Below are 15531 nucleotides of genomic sequence, written 5' to 3'. Positions count from 1 at the left end.
AGAGAAGATGGTTGGTTTATGGGGGTTTAACGTCCCAATGCGACTCAGGCTATGAGAGACGCCGTAGTGAAGGGCTCCAGGAATTTCGACCACCTGAGATTCTTTAACGTGCACTGACATCGCACAGTGCACGGGCCTCTAGAATTTCACCTCCATAGAAATTCGACCGCCACGGCCGGAATCGAACCCGCGTCTTTCGGGTCAGCAGCAGAGCGCCATAACCACTCAGCCAACGCGGCGGTGCAGTGCCAGAGAAGAGGCTTGAAAACTTTACGTTCACAAAGTACTGTCCACAATTATGCTAACCACCATACACACCGCAGGAACAGTGTACTTAAAAAACGCAGTCGCAGCCAAACTTTTTCCCCCGAGAACTACTTCGTGTCCGGTAATTACTTCATGTTTGGTAACAGTGGTGATTACTGTTACCGTGAACATGCGAGCGCGTTCCTTTCGACATTATCGCCACACTATTTTGCGAGATTCGGGGTCTTCCCTGGTATAAAGAAGAGACAGTTGACGCAGCGACGTCTCAACGACGAGGAGCGCGCAAAAAAATTGGCTGTGGTTTAGCTCTGGTTAACCCTAGTTGCGAAAGCTTCGTTTCCTCGGCACGTCGTCTACACAGCGTCTGATTCCGACGCTCTCGAGAACTCAAACCGGTCTCTTCCGCAGTTGAAGAGTCACTTCGGGACGTGGCACGACTTCTAGCCACATCTTCTTTACGACGCTTCTCGAGTCATGCAGCGCGTTCTTCTGGCGTCTCTTGAGCGCGTTGTCTCTTCCTCGCTTCGTTTTCTATTGTTGCGTCTCTCGCGCGGTGGCTACGACGGCTGCGGCAGCAGCGACCACCTGCGCTCCGCGTGACGTCACTCGGTTTCGCGCATGCGCAGCTGTGGCAAATCTGTTGTGTGGCTCACGCGAAGCCCAGTGTTGACGAGCCTAGTGAAGCTTTTCGCTTCAAAACACGTGTACCCGTGTTCACGGCAACGGTGATCACCACTGTGCATTCCTGCTAACCCTTACCGTCGTTATGATAAAGGATCACGATAAAACGACACTGGCAAACCTGTATATGCATAGAAAAGCGCACAATCTGAACGCCATTGACTACGCCATCATCCACGAACAGTTGTTGTTCACAACGCTCAACGAACGCGTCTTCAAATGACTGCACACTGTTTGTAGCAGGTTCTCCAAAGGCGGCATTCAGGGAAACAAAGTGTTGAACCGTGGTTGCTCTTAGTAAAGTCCATAGAGGGGGAGGACGGGCGGGCGTTCACGACGCCAGAGAACACACGCGTCGTCTCTGCCATGTCCTCTCCTCTATCTGTCCGCCATTCAAGAACGAAGAAAAAGAAGGCCGCCAAGACGGCGACAGCTAAATAAGGCCCGCCTTTATCTCGAGACCGACTGACGGCCTCGGCGGAAAATGTGGAAGAGCCACGCAAATGAACGCCGGCGAGATTCTCACTTACCGTCACGAGCGGCCCGCGATGCACTGAAGAGCCTCCTAAGCGTGAAAGGACTGCTTTTTTGGCGCTTTCGTTTCTTTTTTTTAACTAATCGCAGCTCCTGAAGAAAGAACTAGAAGGACGTCCTGAGTCCCATCTTGAGATGTTTATCTTTACTATACTCCGAGAAACAGCGATGAAAGCGCAAACAAGACGAACCACCAAGCTCGAGATAAAGAAGTGTGAGATAAGAGTGGCCGAGGAGGAGGGAATGTCAGATAATGTGTGTTGTAACGACGTCAGGAATCTCGAGCCACAAGGGCGGTTACAAGGAAGGAGCGGAAGGCATTGACGTCACAGGGCGCTCTAGAGATAGCGTTTATCGGCCAGCCGCATGCGCGACGATACGGGTCGCCTCCCGGCGTGCGTCACGTCTTGGCGTGATAGCGGGGCCGTTCCCTTTAGTCGAGGTCAGCTGCTATATTCGACGTCTTGGCAGCGCCGAGACGTATCTCGAGGTTTCGACCACGGGCCAGTACGCGTGCATCACACCGAGCGCAGTGAGAAGGGCCCGCAATGCACACACTGTGGCGCGAGGCGATCGAACTTCGAAGGTGATGCTAGCCTTGATTCGGCAGCAAAGATCGTGGAAAACCAAACTGACCACAGTCATTTTCAATGCCCGCAACCTGAGTGAGCGCACGCGCATTCTGGACTGTGGCGCGCATGCACAGTAAACGGCCTTTGTGAAATCCACCAATCGCAAACGCTGCTGCCACAATCGAGGGACAATATGGCTCCGCCCACAAGGGGCGATTTGAAAATGTGTATGGAAGCGAAGATTAAAAACGCTTGGCACACGTTGAATTCTACTAGCGCGTGCATTAAATAAATGCAGTCTATGCATACATGTCCAACATTCTTGAACAAGAATTTTGAATAATGACATATTGTAAAGTATTGTTATGTAAAAACTGAGCGTAATGGTTCATTTTTCCGGCGTGTAGCAAAATCTTTCTTTTGACGACTTCAAAAACATTAATAGCAGAAAATTCAAGCCTGGAGACGGGAGATCTGCGGATATATTGATTGTTATAGTGAAATCTTAGAATATACGAAAAAAAAACTGTGTTTATAAACTGCTTCCCGTTCAAAAACAGATTTGTCCAGAGTTGTTGGGTATGTGCGGGACCTAACTTTTTCGTCCAGCATACTTTAACCCCGTCAAATGTCATGTAATGCACTGAACGTTTTCCCTCAGCGCAGAGCAAACCGCACTTTAGCGACATTCCGCAGTTTAGTGGCAGTATAGTTTAGTGACATTCAGACATCTCGTTCTGAACACGTGCCGAAAAAGAGTGTCGCATTTTGCGCTTCCTTGCCTAGAGACTGCAAGTTGAACGCGGCAAACGCTGAGGTACTTCGCTTGCAAACGCAATTTTGCTTACACGCAAGCGACGCCTACCCCTATCAGGCGAGACTACAGGTTTAAGCGTCCGAACGGATAATGTGCTCTCCGGTGACATCTCCCGTTCACAGCCGCGCTTGCATCGCACTGTGCAGCTTAGGAGGAGCGGTTTAAGGCTCATACCGTGACGTCATAGAAGTGGGAGACTTACCAGTGAGCGCTACCTCTTCATAGGTAGATGAGCTGATCATGGGGAAGCCCTGCAGGCAAGCAAAAAAGAAGGGAAACAGCAGTTTTAGGGGGTGCTGAGCACGACCAACACAGCAACACTGGCGGGCAAGAGCATCACTGCTGCACATCACATTCGCGGAGTAAGGAGGCTGGTGCACGAGGGCACTGTTCGAGGCAAAACCGCGTGGCAGGAAGTTGAGGGAGTGGAAAATGATGACATTACCGCAGGAAGGGAGACGGTGCACGCATCCTGTGCAAAACCAGCCAGAGCAGGCTTTCGAAAGAGCACGAGAGAGAGATCGCGAAAACTCTCGTGCAGCGTTGTTATCTGACCGTCGAGGCCAAAGCTGCGCTTGGTGAGCAGAGAGGCTGTCGTCGGCTGCGCGCTTCACCATTTGCTTGCAGAGCGGAAATGGTTTCTCGCTAAACGGCCACACGTCGCGGTGGCCCAATGGCTACTATTTGGTGTAATACTGCGATTAGATTCCTTATACCTGGGCCGGTCGCGTATCGACGGAAGTTAAATGTGTTGGTATAAGGGGTTTAACGTCCGGAAGTGATGCACGGGCTGTGAGGGACGCCGTACTGGAGGACTCCGGATTAATTTAGAGGCCATGCACTGAAATCGCACAGCACACAGGCGTTTTAATAGCTTGAATGAAAGCCTCATCGGTAAGAGAATGTGCCGTCGGAAACTAAATACGCTGACCGATTGGAAGTGACGTCACCATGCCGGAGAATTCCCGCCGGCTGGATGGAGGTGACGTCATTTCCGGTAAAGGCAACACCCTCTGCGAATGCTGTCGCACTGCCCACAGGTAATGGAATTAGGTGTCCCTCTGAATTTTTTACGTGTCGCCTCGGAACGAAATGCGACCTCGGTATCAGCAGCCAAAGATGGAGGCGAAATGCAAAACGTTCCTTAGCTCCACGAGGCGCGGCGTGTCGAAAAGAAAGAGCTGTAAATATAAACGGACTGCATTGTTGCGGTAGGAAACAGTTAATGTCGAAAAAAACAAAACAAGAGCTCTAAGTATAAACGGACTAGATTGTTTCCAGGTCGGAAATACGCAAACATAAAGAAAGCTTTCTACCAAGGATACGGGCATGGGACACCGCAACAAATGTCCGCCCTTTGAGGCTACACTGCGAAGATAATGCTTGGCATCATGATCCTCATATCACGGACTAAACATATCTTTAAAGCCAGACCTGGTGCTCCCGTAAAGCTAGCAAACTAAAAATAACTAAGGTCGACGAAGTTACTAAGAAATCATGGACGCTCAAGTCCTGAAAACGCCCCAGATAATGCCCCAGACGCACAAAAATCACACGCGCGCTTAGCTTTCAATGCTCGACGTTGTAATAAGCAATAATAATAATATTATTAAAACAAACGACGATATTCATGTCACTTTGAGACGCAAGAGTAAAGACAAGATAAAGGCGAAAACGATGTAAACCCCTGAATCACATGAGTTTCTTACAGCAAAGCCACATGAGCACCTCTTATAGCTTGTAAACAAAGAACAGAACTTGATGGCCAGTGAATTCGGAGCAATACTTCGCCCGCAGTCTAGCTCCAGCGTCACCCTCGTGCACCACAAGGCACCATTGCTACGGGCATGCTTACTGTCTGCCACAAGTACTATCTTGAGACGAACCGACTGCTAAGAATAAACTTCGCTTGCGGCCGATAACAGTCCGGAGCAGTAATCATCAAGGCGGAATGGAAGACACGAACTGATAGTCATTATGATACTGCGCCCATATGTCGCTACTAATAACAGATTTGTCTAAACCTAGCCCTCTTCTAACATCCTTCAGGTCATATTCACCACAGTGCACTTCTGCATATCGGTCACTGCACTGCGATTCTCAAATGCGACTACCAGCTCGGTTCCAAGTTTCGCACCCAAGTAAGCCGAGATAGTTTGTATACTATTATCAAAAATCTGTCGTTGAAACGAAACCTAATGTTCTAAAAGAAAACAAGAAATGCGTAATGATGTTTCAATTCACGAAAGCATTGATAAAGGAAGGCTCATGGAGCGACATTTCGCTAAATCAGCGTCTCGCAGCGAAAAGAATCTCCGCGTTAGTGAGCATTGGCGAAGCGTCGCTCCAGCCATGCGCCAACGCTTGATGTTACAATATCGCGCAAGTCGAAGCAAGAAACTAAAACTGTCATTTGACGATTACGATACTCGGTAATGCGAATTTTCAGCGACTGCAGCTGAGTTCGTTTCGTGGTATACTGACGTATATTTGAAAGACAAGCATATAATATGCGCAGTTATAGCAGCCGGCCTCCTGAATCACTCTGCCGGTTACGCCGACAACACCGACGCCCAAACCAAGGAACGGGCGTTTAACAGCTGCGCTAAAGAGAGGGGTCAAAGGGAAGCCTAAACGGCTTACTTGACACGGCGCACGTCGAAGGAGCATGCCGCATGAAACATGTGCGCATGAAACATGCGTTCTAAGTACAGCATATATGTCCTCGAAGCGCAGGCGACGGTTTGACCCTAGGTCCACGCTCAGATAAAAACAATCCTCTGTCGACACACGTGTGAAGGGAGAAGCCAAAAAAGAAGCACTGTCCTTTGACCGCCTACCAGCCATATCGGACACTATACGGCATCGGTGTCACGTCAGTGTTCATAACAATGGAGTCACGTTTAGACCTCTCTGACAGGGTGAGAGATACCTAAGGTCCGACAATGTTTTGCTCAACGAGAGACGCCCCTCGACACACCGCACAGATGGGACCGAAACCGCCTGGGAACAAATCGCGCTATAACGCGCTGGTCAATGCTATTTGGAGAACAGATGAAAATTCAGGAAGCCTATGGAGAACGACAGAGCGAGGATTGCGTTTAGGGCGATAAATATGGCTGAATAGGTGAGGTAGCTCTGCAAACATTTCGCCAATTGTATCAGTGTCCAACGCTTAAAAAGAAGAGGAGAGGAGGGGGGGGGGGGGGTGCTAAACTAGGCAAGTCAATTAGAAAAGCACTCACACACTGGGGTGCATTTCACGCTGGAGTGCGGTGTAACGGCAGTAACCATTGTGATGGACACAGAGGCGTGCTACCCACAGTCTATGAACAGCCTGTTCGGAACGAACTACATCGTAGGTGTCTTATAGCCTGAAATATGTTCACGTACGAAAGCAGTTCAAGGTTGCGGGGCAGTCGGTGCTCGAATATTTACCTTTGAACACCTGCGGAAGACGATTTGAGGGAGGACGAATTGCGGGAACTAGGAACATAACATGTGTTTCGTCCGACGGAAGTTTGCGGCGAGCTCTGCCGATTAAAAGCTTTCACACATTCGGGCAGAACATGCAACTAATAGAATTCGTGAGGAAAAAAAAAGACTTTTCCCCGCAAAAAAAGAAAATAATGAAGAAAGCTGTCGTATTTCAAGCGTTATCAGAAGGCACATCTGTGGTTTCCTTTTTCAGAAACGCTATCATGCGACAAAAAAAAAAAAGGCGGTACTTTCTCAGGGGCAGAATTTCCTGTGAAAGCTAATTAATCACCAGCTGTCGCTGCAAAAGCCACTGCAGCAAACATGGACTCATGTACAAATAATAAATAAAAAAACTGGGACGAGGTTTTACGACGCAATAATTCTTCGAAACTGCCAGCGTGAATCAATTCTTCGAAACTAAGGTGAACAGGACAACCGGACAACATTATCGGTCCCTCATCAGCTGCCATTAAGCCTGAGGACTTCATCATCACAAGCAGCAGCTGGAATGCACCACAAAGGGCAAAAGTTAACGCTGCTGTTTTCTCTCTATCGCCGGGGCAGTTTTCTCAGCAGCTGCGAGCACGCGACTGGTCGTATCTGTGATGACAAAGAAGCAGATTGCAAAGTGCTCCCACAAGGCGGGGCCCCGTCATACGGGCCATTGAGTACAAAAACATGAACTCGAATTCCCGGCTAGAAACGATTCTGAGCGATGAACACGCAAAAAAGCGAGAATTGAAAGAAGGGAGTAAACGAAAGAAGAACGAACCAAACGGTACATGTATTTGTTCAACAGGCGGACGCCACAAGAATGCCAAGTTCTAGGGCTGGAATGTGTGCGCGAAGTCGACCACGTTGCCTCTGCGTGCAGTCGCCCCTGCAATCGCGCTACTGACGTCGCCGTATCTCTCGAAGCCGCACATCGTGTCGCCGGCGAAAGCAAGCGGCTGAGAAATAAAAAATGAACAAAAATGCAAAAAAAGAATAAACACAGCGGGTGGGGTTCCAACGTCTTTTTCGCTCGCTGGTGTCGAAACAATCGCGTCCGCGCGCGCCAAGAGAACAACGCCCCCGATCAGTCATCACGCACCTTGGGAGCATCGACACACACACACGGTAGCTGGGACGAAGAAACCACAGCCTCTCTCTCCCCCCTCCCCCTTTTTTTCTCCTCACCCGACAGCTAAAATACCTCGACGGGCGTCCGCATACTCGAGCGGTTTTCTTTCGCGCACTGAAAAGCCATCGAAAGAGGAGGCCAAGGAACTTGGTGCGGGGCTTCGTCTCCGGAGCAACCTCGGGCTCCGGGCTTTTTGGTTCGCCTTGGACGATCTCGCTGCCTGGAATGCCTGCGAGGTCTTCACACTTGCTTGCCGAGGGCACTGACTGTAGTGGACGCGCTTGTCGAGTCTGCATTCCCTCTTGAGCTGCTGACACGAGCAAACAGTCACGCTTGCAATGACTGTTTTGCCAGCATACAGCGAGGTAGTAACTGTACTTGCGCAAGGACGCCATAGAGGACGGACAGTCGGAGACAGGAATACGGCGATGTGCTTCACTTTACGTCCTACGCGCGTTTCCTGGATTAGTTCATCGATATATGATGCACCATCAAAGCGACCGTTGATCCTTCTGAGAATAAATATCACCACGTCTGCTTGACCACTGGGTTTTGGCCATTCGCAGTATGCAGGTTTACTATCTACGCGGTCCCCCGCGACTGGCTCAAGAGCAGGATGGTGACGTGTTTATGCTTTGCTCTTTCCAGCGTCTGACACCAAGCTAATGGGGCCACCCACTGCTGTGAGATTCGCAGAGGTTCAGTCGTGAAACACGGCTACTACACCAGCAGCGGATGAGGAAAAGCAGGTCTAGGTGCTGCATCCCAGTTCTAGATCACAGGGAATTCGATCAGGTGCGCAGCCAAGTGCGATGATTCCTCTGCTAAAGTGAATTACACTGACTCCATTCATGCACTCACCACTATCGATATCACCGTAATCGATGATCACAGTCATCATCATCCCTTCATTTTGCATTGATCGGCTGAATGAGAAGCACAGCAGCGCGAAGTTGACACTGGCATCACGCAAGCTGATACAGCGCTACGACCACAGGCAGCTCACCTTCCCCTGTAGAAAACTCGTATCCTCAGCGATCCAAGTTCGGAGCGAATCGAGCGAAGATGAACGGCGATACCGCGGCCTTGCGAACAGCCCGTGTGCGAACGGTGCGAATCCACGCTGTTTCGTCCAAATCCGGGGCCAGGAGTCCGTTACGCGGCGAGTAGGAGAAATGCTACGCGGAGCAGGAGCGCGCCCTGGGCAAGTGACCGGGCGAGTCCGTAATCGCGCGCAGCTACTTTCCTGGTGTTATCGCGACCCACTCGACGGCACGGCCGGCAGCACTGATAACGCAATAGCCAGTTATGCGCGCGAAGCGGTAGCCTCAATGCGTGGGTAGAGAAGAGGGGAGGAATCCAGGTGGCAGGCGCGCGCACACCGCCCCGACTGTGCTCGCATATATAGTAGGTGCGGTGTGGCTTGTTTGAGGAGCCGCTGTTGTATCCACCGGCACGTGATTTATGTGGGGCGAAGATATACGCCTCTATCGGCGTCTCTGCGACCCGTCGTTACGCATTCATATTGCAGAGCTGCACACGCAGGTCTGTGTATAACGTCAGTGAATGAACTTGCAGGCGGTTTACATTGTTTCCGAATACAGGGCTAAGGCATGACGCGTAGACGCAGTGCTGCTTCAAGGCGTGCCACTGCGTTTCATCCATAAATTTTGACATAAACGACGCACGCATTCCAATCAAGGTTGCACAAAACTGTCAAGTGAAGCGCGTGCTGAGTGCGCCTCAATATGTGCGCCCCTGCCGGTGTCCGATATGCGCCCAGAAAATAAACTAAGCAAACGCGAATCAGCGTTGAATGCGATGCAAGCAACGCTAGTTAGTTCTGTATTTGTTGCCGAGGGATTCTCTCTGCATCTTATTGTAAACCATGGACCTGCAGTGAGAGCACAAAGCTTGCGTCCGAGTCATTGGGACCAATGCACGGATATTCTCACATCTAGTATAACTTTCATTGCACGCCGTGCACACCCGGGGGAAAATGCCTAGTTGCCCCAAAAGCAGCGCGACGCTCCAATGATGAAACCAACGTGGCAGTAAAAAAACAAAGAAAGAAACAAGATGTTCTGAACTTTCCCAAGTTCCGTCAGTTCCGACGGCACATTCGAAGGTCGCTGTTCTCGGAGCAAGGCTTCCTATAGCGAAGGTCTCGTTTATGGTTTATCGGGGTTTAACGGCCCAAAGCGACTCAGGCTATGAGGGACGCCGTAGTAGAGGGCTCCGAATAATTTCGACCACCTGGGATTCTTTAACGTGCACTGACATCGCACAGCACACGGGCGCCTTAGCGTTTTGCCTCCATCGCAATGCAAACGCCGCGGCCGGGGTCGAACCCGCCCGCGTCTTTCGGGTCAGCAGCCAAGCACCGTAACGACTGAGCCACCGCGATGGCTGTCCTAGCGAAAGCTCTGTCCTACGTTCGCTTTTATATTTTGCTCTCTTTATTTAAAGTGCAGGCTCATCAAGATAAAAAAAATTCTTCCCTGAAAAGCGCCTGGGCATTTTTTTTGTCGCATAAGCGGCACATCTAAACTATACGGGGTTGACAGCACCACACGGGGCAGGACCTTGCTCTTCGTTTACTAAAAGACGAATGGAGAAGACATTAGAGATGGTGTCCGCTGACGGCAGCGACAGTGCACGCAAACTATACGTCACTCAAGTTAGCGACTGCTGACAACCGCGTTCACTGTGACAACAGGGAGCAAATCGGTGCAGAGAAACAAATGAACTTAGCGAAAATTTTCGAAGCTTCGCCGGGTTGCTCTAACAGCAATTGCGACAACTAGTGCGAAGCGAACGCTCATCCAGTTTTCATGCTTTTAGTAATTTTTCTCACGATAAATTGCAGGACGACACACCAAAAGAGCAGCTGTATCTGACAGCTAGAGGAGCCATGAGGCGTCTTTTCCGCTCTGAAAGCATATCCACACGTTAATGTCACCCAAAACGTAATAAAAATAACTTGCATAACTGGTTCGCGAGGTTCCGCGCGAACTATTGCTATCCTGGCTAGTGTGACATTAAACAACATCCGAGGCACTTATTTCTACTGCTCGCATACGCAAGCCGTTAAAGTTACAAGTATCTAAGTTCCGTGTGTGAAAGCTAGTTTTATAGCGTTAAAATCCAATCCTTCGCGCGGTCATATACTAAATAGCTGTAGGTGGGAAAAAAATTATAAAGTCAGTTTACGTTTTGGAAACCTTTGAGGAGAGCAACCCAGATAGGCTGTTTGCTTCGATATCAGTCAGTCAGTTTCGTCTGTATGGATAACGCGGAGAATGACATTTTCTTTATGCACCTCAGTTAAAGAGCGGATTCGATTCTCTGAGAACACCGCGGAAGACGAAACAGCGATTCAATCAACCTACGACGTCACACGCTATATCCTAACAAAAAAAAGATATTAGAAAGACAGTACAGGTCCCAGAAGTTTTATTTAAGGGCTATAAGGTTGCGATGGAAACCATACATGCGACCATCAACTTACTAAACTACGACGTCTTTCGACAGCGGGTTGGCTCATGCCCACTTTTTATTGCTCACAGTAGAAGCAAGACCAGCCTTCAGTGGAACACGAAGAGCATATCTGGAAATGGCTGCGAACTAAGTACCTCCTTTTAGTTTTACTCCAGAAATGAGAGACCGCCCCCCCAAAAAATAATATAAAATAAGAGCATTGTGTACGTCCACGGTGCACGTGTGTCGTGCCTCGGGCTTTATATCGTCCCCGAAAATCAACAAAAGTTGGCGCAACAACGTCAATTAATTGCCTCCAAACGGCACATGCTCCGAGCGGCCGGCTCAATACGCTGGTCCAGCTCAATACGAAGCTGCCCCGCTACTGTCGGTCAACACGCGAAGAGGCCCAAGGCTGCCGATCGTTCTCGGAGCTACAAAACGGGCAGAGGAGTTTGCGCAACAGTTCCGCTCCATAACTGTTTTTCTTTTTTTTTCTTCTCTGTGTCAGGGGCTTTTCCCCTCATTCACTTATACTTTTACAACCGCCAGAGAGCCCCGAGCGCCGCTCTAGGCACGGTTGGCGGCTCTCGCCATGAGGCACATCTGTGTTTGAAAGCGATGAGAAAGTGTAATTGTAATTGCGGAAGGCGCTATCGAAATTTTGAGCTCTTAATAATGACGAAGTCTGCCTCAAAAACACGGATCCCGCAAGCGACGATTGTAGTAAAGAAATGATAGTTATAGTCTCCGAGAGCTCAGGCAACGACTACAAAGAAAAGCGTTTCAATTTTTCAAATAATGACCAAATGGAACCTCTTCCTCATCGTAAGTTCTAGTCCCTGTGATTCCTTCACCGAAAGACTTCTTTTTGGCCAGAGCTGTCGGTGACTTAGTGCTTTCCGAGCCGATTTTCTAGCCCTTCGTTTCAGCACACCTTGAAAACCGACTGCCTTGATTAAGCGGTGGTTCTTAGTTCGATCCATGCAGCAGTAATAGCATTCTTTTTTCTTCAAATTATGAAGGTTTGAGAAATGCATACAACTTTCCTCCGTAGCCACATGACTGCGCTCACGTGGGCGTTTTGTTTGATTGGTTTTGTATTACATGTGTAGTCATTCTTCACTCTAAATACAGTGGTATAAACAGCGACTGGACTCGTCAGTAATAATTTCAAGCACCTGACTAGTGTTTAATGTTCATTCTTACAGCGTGAAATATGACGCCCATTTTATTTCATTCTCATTTAGGAAAAGCGCCGTAAGAAACATCCCAGGTAGCCGTACTTTATCTAATACTGTGCCGTGTATCGATGTATATATTCTCTACACTTGTTTCTGCGAGCAACTGCATTCGTTTTTAGAAAAAAAAAAGAGACCAGCCAATATACCATTTCCAACCTGCCTTAGTTAAAGAAAAAAAACAGCGGTTCCCTTCGAAAATAAGAATATCAAAATACCGAAAGAATAGGAAAGTAATAAAACGCCCGTCGCGTGTTGATGACGTTGAGTCGGCTTCTCCGCGCAGCACACGCTCCGCGCGGCGGAGCCACCCTCGCGGCCCTTATGGCGAGACATCATCGGGCAGGCGGGGAATCAATGGCAAGGAGTGACGTCACACACCGCCCCGGCGGCGGTCAGCGCGTGCCCCCCGTGTTACCGTTGCGTGACTAATACGATTTGTCGGGAAACAGTTGAGAGGAGTCGGCCACCGCTCGAAGCCAATTTGTTAACCTTCCAGCAGCGCGCCGACCGAAGGCGCACGGCGAGTATGAGGACACAGTATGCGGCGGCCTCCCCGTTTACTTACCCAAATCGCACGAACGACCAGGCCCTGTGTACAAGCGGGTGTTGTAAGCGAAACTGCCGCGCTCGCGTGCAGAGCTCGATTCTGGGGAAATTGTGGTGACGCCGCCCGCGCACTCGTCACAGCGAGCCGCTGCATGTAACTGCACCGCTCAAGCAAACACTGTCTTGTTTTTCTGTCTTTCTCCCTGCTTTCACGGTTACTAATTCATTAGTAGGCCGCAGTCAAGGCTGCCGTAATGCTGACAGACATATTCATAAACGCTTGTCTCTCCAGTAAAAATGACGGCTGTTTCCCCGAACGTTACGTCGTATTTGTTAACCACGAAAAAGAAAAGAAAAAGGACTTCTAATAAATGAAAACAAATTTCCCAGCTTTTATAGAGGCAAAAGAGGAACAAGCAGAGCGTTAGGCTTACTAACGCGTCACTACGATATGCTCGAAGTGGAGCCGTGAGCGCGGTGTATGCAATCCCCTCCACGCACGCCATCTGTTCTGATTAAAATGTTTTTTCCGCAGAAAGACGTCACAGAACCAACAATAAGAGTCGAAAATAGTTCCTCATTCAGATATGATGACTAAACGGTGAATCGGCACCTGTGTTTGTCCGACGAACCTGTCCGCATTGGAGTCGTGTACTTAAATCAACAATCAGACCAGGAAAAAATAACGTACATCCGAGATAAGCAGTATTTCCAGCGCACGCCCGGCGTCATCAATTCCCGCTTGTTTAAAACTGCTGGCCTCGATTTCAGCTGCACTGAGCGACGCCTGTCAGCAGTGCAAGCTTGCGAACAGCACTGTTCTTTGGCCTGTCCCATCTGTTAGCGCCTGAAATCCGCACGCCCCTTCCGTGAGCGAAAGTGTTCTACATCTGACAACTTCCTAAGCCTGAATAAACACGCCTGCCGCTTTCTCCCGACCTGCTCCACTCGTCCAATCTTACCCCCCGACCCTACAGCTCCAACCTCAGCCTCCCTACCTGCTTTGTTTGAAACACAATGAGTAAGCAAAAGGCAGCAAAGACAAAGCCCGTCGACGAGGCCAGACTAGACCTTCCTTCCAGACGCCTGACGTCAGCTGCGCCACGCGTTGACGCGTGAAATAACAGACTGTTCGCCGGCTTTTTCCTCCACTACGCACGAAGCTGCAATTTCAGTCTTCCCCACTGACCACAACTATACCAGAGGCGCCCACGCAAACACACACACGCAAACACGGGCACTTGAGAGGCGAGAGTTATTCACTGCTGCACTCCGTTTTCATCACCTGAAGACAAGAGAGAGAGCGGGGGTGGGGGCTTTCCTAATTCACCACGAGCGCGTGCCGTGTATTTCTCTCCGTCGTGTGTTTGCTTTGGTACTGCCACTGGCCGGCGGAACCTTGGCTTTGAGACAAAAGAGCACTTGTGGCGCCCCCTTTTTCTTTCCTTCCCCTTTCGAGAACGCCAGCTGGATTTCTCGCCGCACGACTCGGCGGGCAACGCGCGCTGCTGCGCGTTGACGGATGTACGCAAAACAAGGCGGCAAAGCCGGGAAACTAACAGGGGAGAACAGTTAAACAGAGTAGGAGAAAAAAAATAAAGAAAGGGGGGATGGATATAATAAGTAACACTGGTTGGCGCATAATCGGACGTTCCAATAGCCTTTCCGCGTAGCGGCTGCCGGAATACATGCGTGGTAGAAACATTAAACCCCTCCCTATCGCGTAAGCGTGTTTGTCCTCCGCACCCACGCACATATATAACAGGAATGCGTTCGCGCTGTTCAGGGGTAAATCATGCAGTGTCATTACAAGCGCTGTCCAGTGAGAAATGTGTACACTTTCGTATTACAAGCGGCAGCTGTTAAAGCCCGTTCCCGGCCTTCGCATCTTCGTAGTAGTAGTAGTAATAGTAGTAGTAGTAGTAGTAGTAATAGTAGTAGTAGTAGTAGTAGTAGTAGTAGTAGTAGTAGTAGTAGTAGTAGTAGTGGTGGTGGTAGTAGTAGTAGTAGTAGTAGTAGTAGTAGTAGTAGTAGTAGTAGTAGTAGTAGTAGTATAGTAGTAGTAGTAGTAGTAGTAGTAGTAGTAGTAGTGCGTAACCGGAGGGATGTTGCCATGGGGATCAACCGGACGGTGGTTACCGTGGCTACCGGCTCAGCGGAGGTGGCGCCGCCTGCCTGGAACGGCGGACATAAGAGAAGTGCTGGTCGAAGAACAGTATGTCGGGAAAACTAGAAATAGTGCTCTATAACTATGCATATATACAAGCCACTCTCAGATTCTTTACCTCGATATAACGCGAAATGAAAATATCTCAACAGCCCTCGCTGAAGCTACCGTTCCACGGTAGTGACCGTCATGTGCCTTTATTTAACTACCCGGAAAGTTAATGAAGATTTGAACCAAAACGAAACCATAGCCGTTATTAAAGCAGTTTCGCCGGTACATAGCGCAGCCCTATCTTAGGGCATGATTTGAAAATTTGTGCTACACATAAATCGTTGACAAACTAATTTACACCTTTCTTCTTCTAGTTTGCTTCATGCAGACTATTATTAGGCAGTTAACGGCGTGCATTACCAGCAGTTCCGCAGCGGACGTTACGAAACAAGTGTTTTTTGAATGAGGTGCAGTGCAGTGACGAATAAATCAGCACTGCGGTTCCAGAGACGAACAAGCCATCAAGGGACCTTTCCAGCCAATGGCCTCGGCCGCTTCTCATGAGCCCGCTAACCTGACAAAACATGGAGCGGCGTGACAATGCAGTGAAGAGACTGTCCCCTTTTATC

At 49.4% G+C, this 15531-nt stretch overlaps 1 protein-coding gene across 8 annotated transcripts in view; it reads right to left on the bottom strand.

Annotated features, from left to right (window-relative positions):
* The window catches only part of PMCA (plasma membrane calcium-transporting ATPase 3), a 289652-nt gene that overhangs the window by 107955 nt on the left and 166166 nt on the right, over nt 1-15531 (bottom strand). For 6 of the 8 annotated variants that reach the window (XM_077631441.1, XM_077631439.1, XM_077631430.1 and 3 more), the window contains one exon: nt 3074-3122. The gene's annotated coding sequence lies outside the window, so the exon portion shown is untranslated. Of the gene's footprint in view, nt 1-3073; nt 3123-8480; nt 8693-15531 lie in introns of those variants that run through there. The other 2 variants (XM_077631431.1, XM_077631436.1) reach the window with 2 other exon arrangements.

This window comes from Amblyomma americanum, chromosome 7 (assembly GCF_052857255.1).
Source record: "Amblyomma americanum isolate KBUSLIRL-KWMA chromosome 7, ASM5285725v1, whole genome shotgun sequence".
Classification (NCBI taxonomy): Eukaryota; Metazoa; Arthropoda; class Arachnida; order Ixodida; family Ixodidae; genus Amblyomma; species Amblyomma americanum.
Note: the sequence above shows the minus strand (reverse complement) of the source record. Positions and strands in the feature narration are given on the sequence as shown.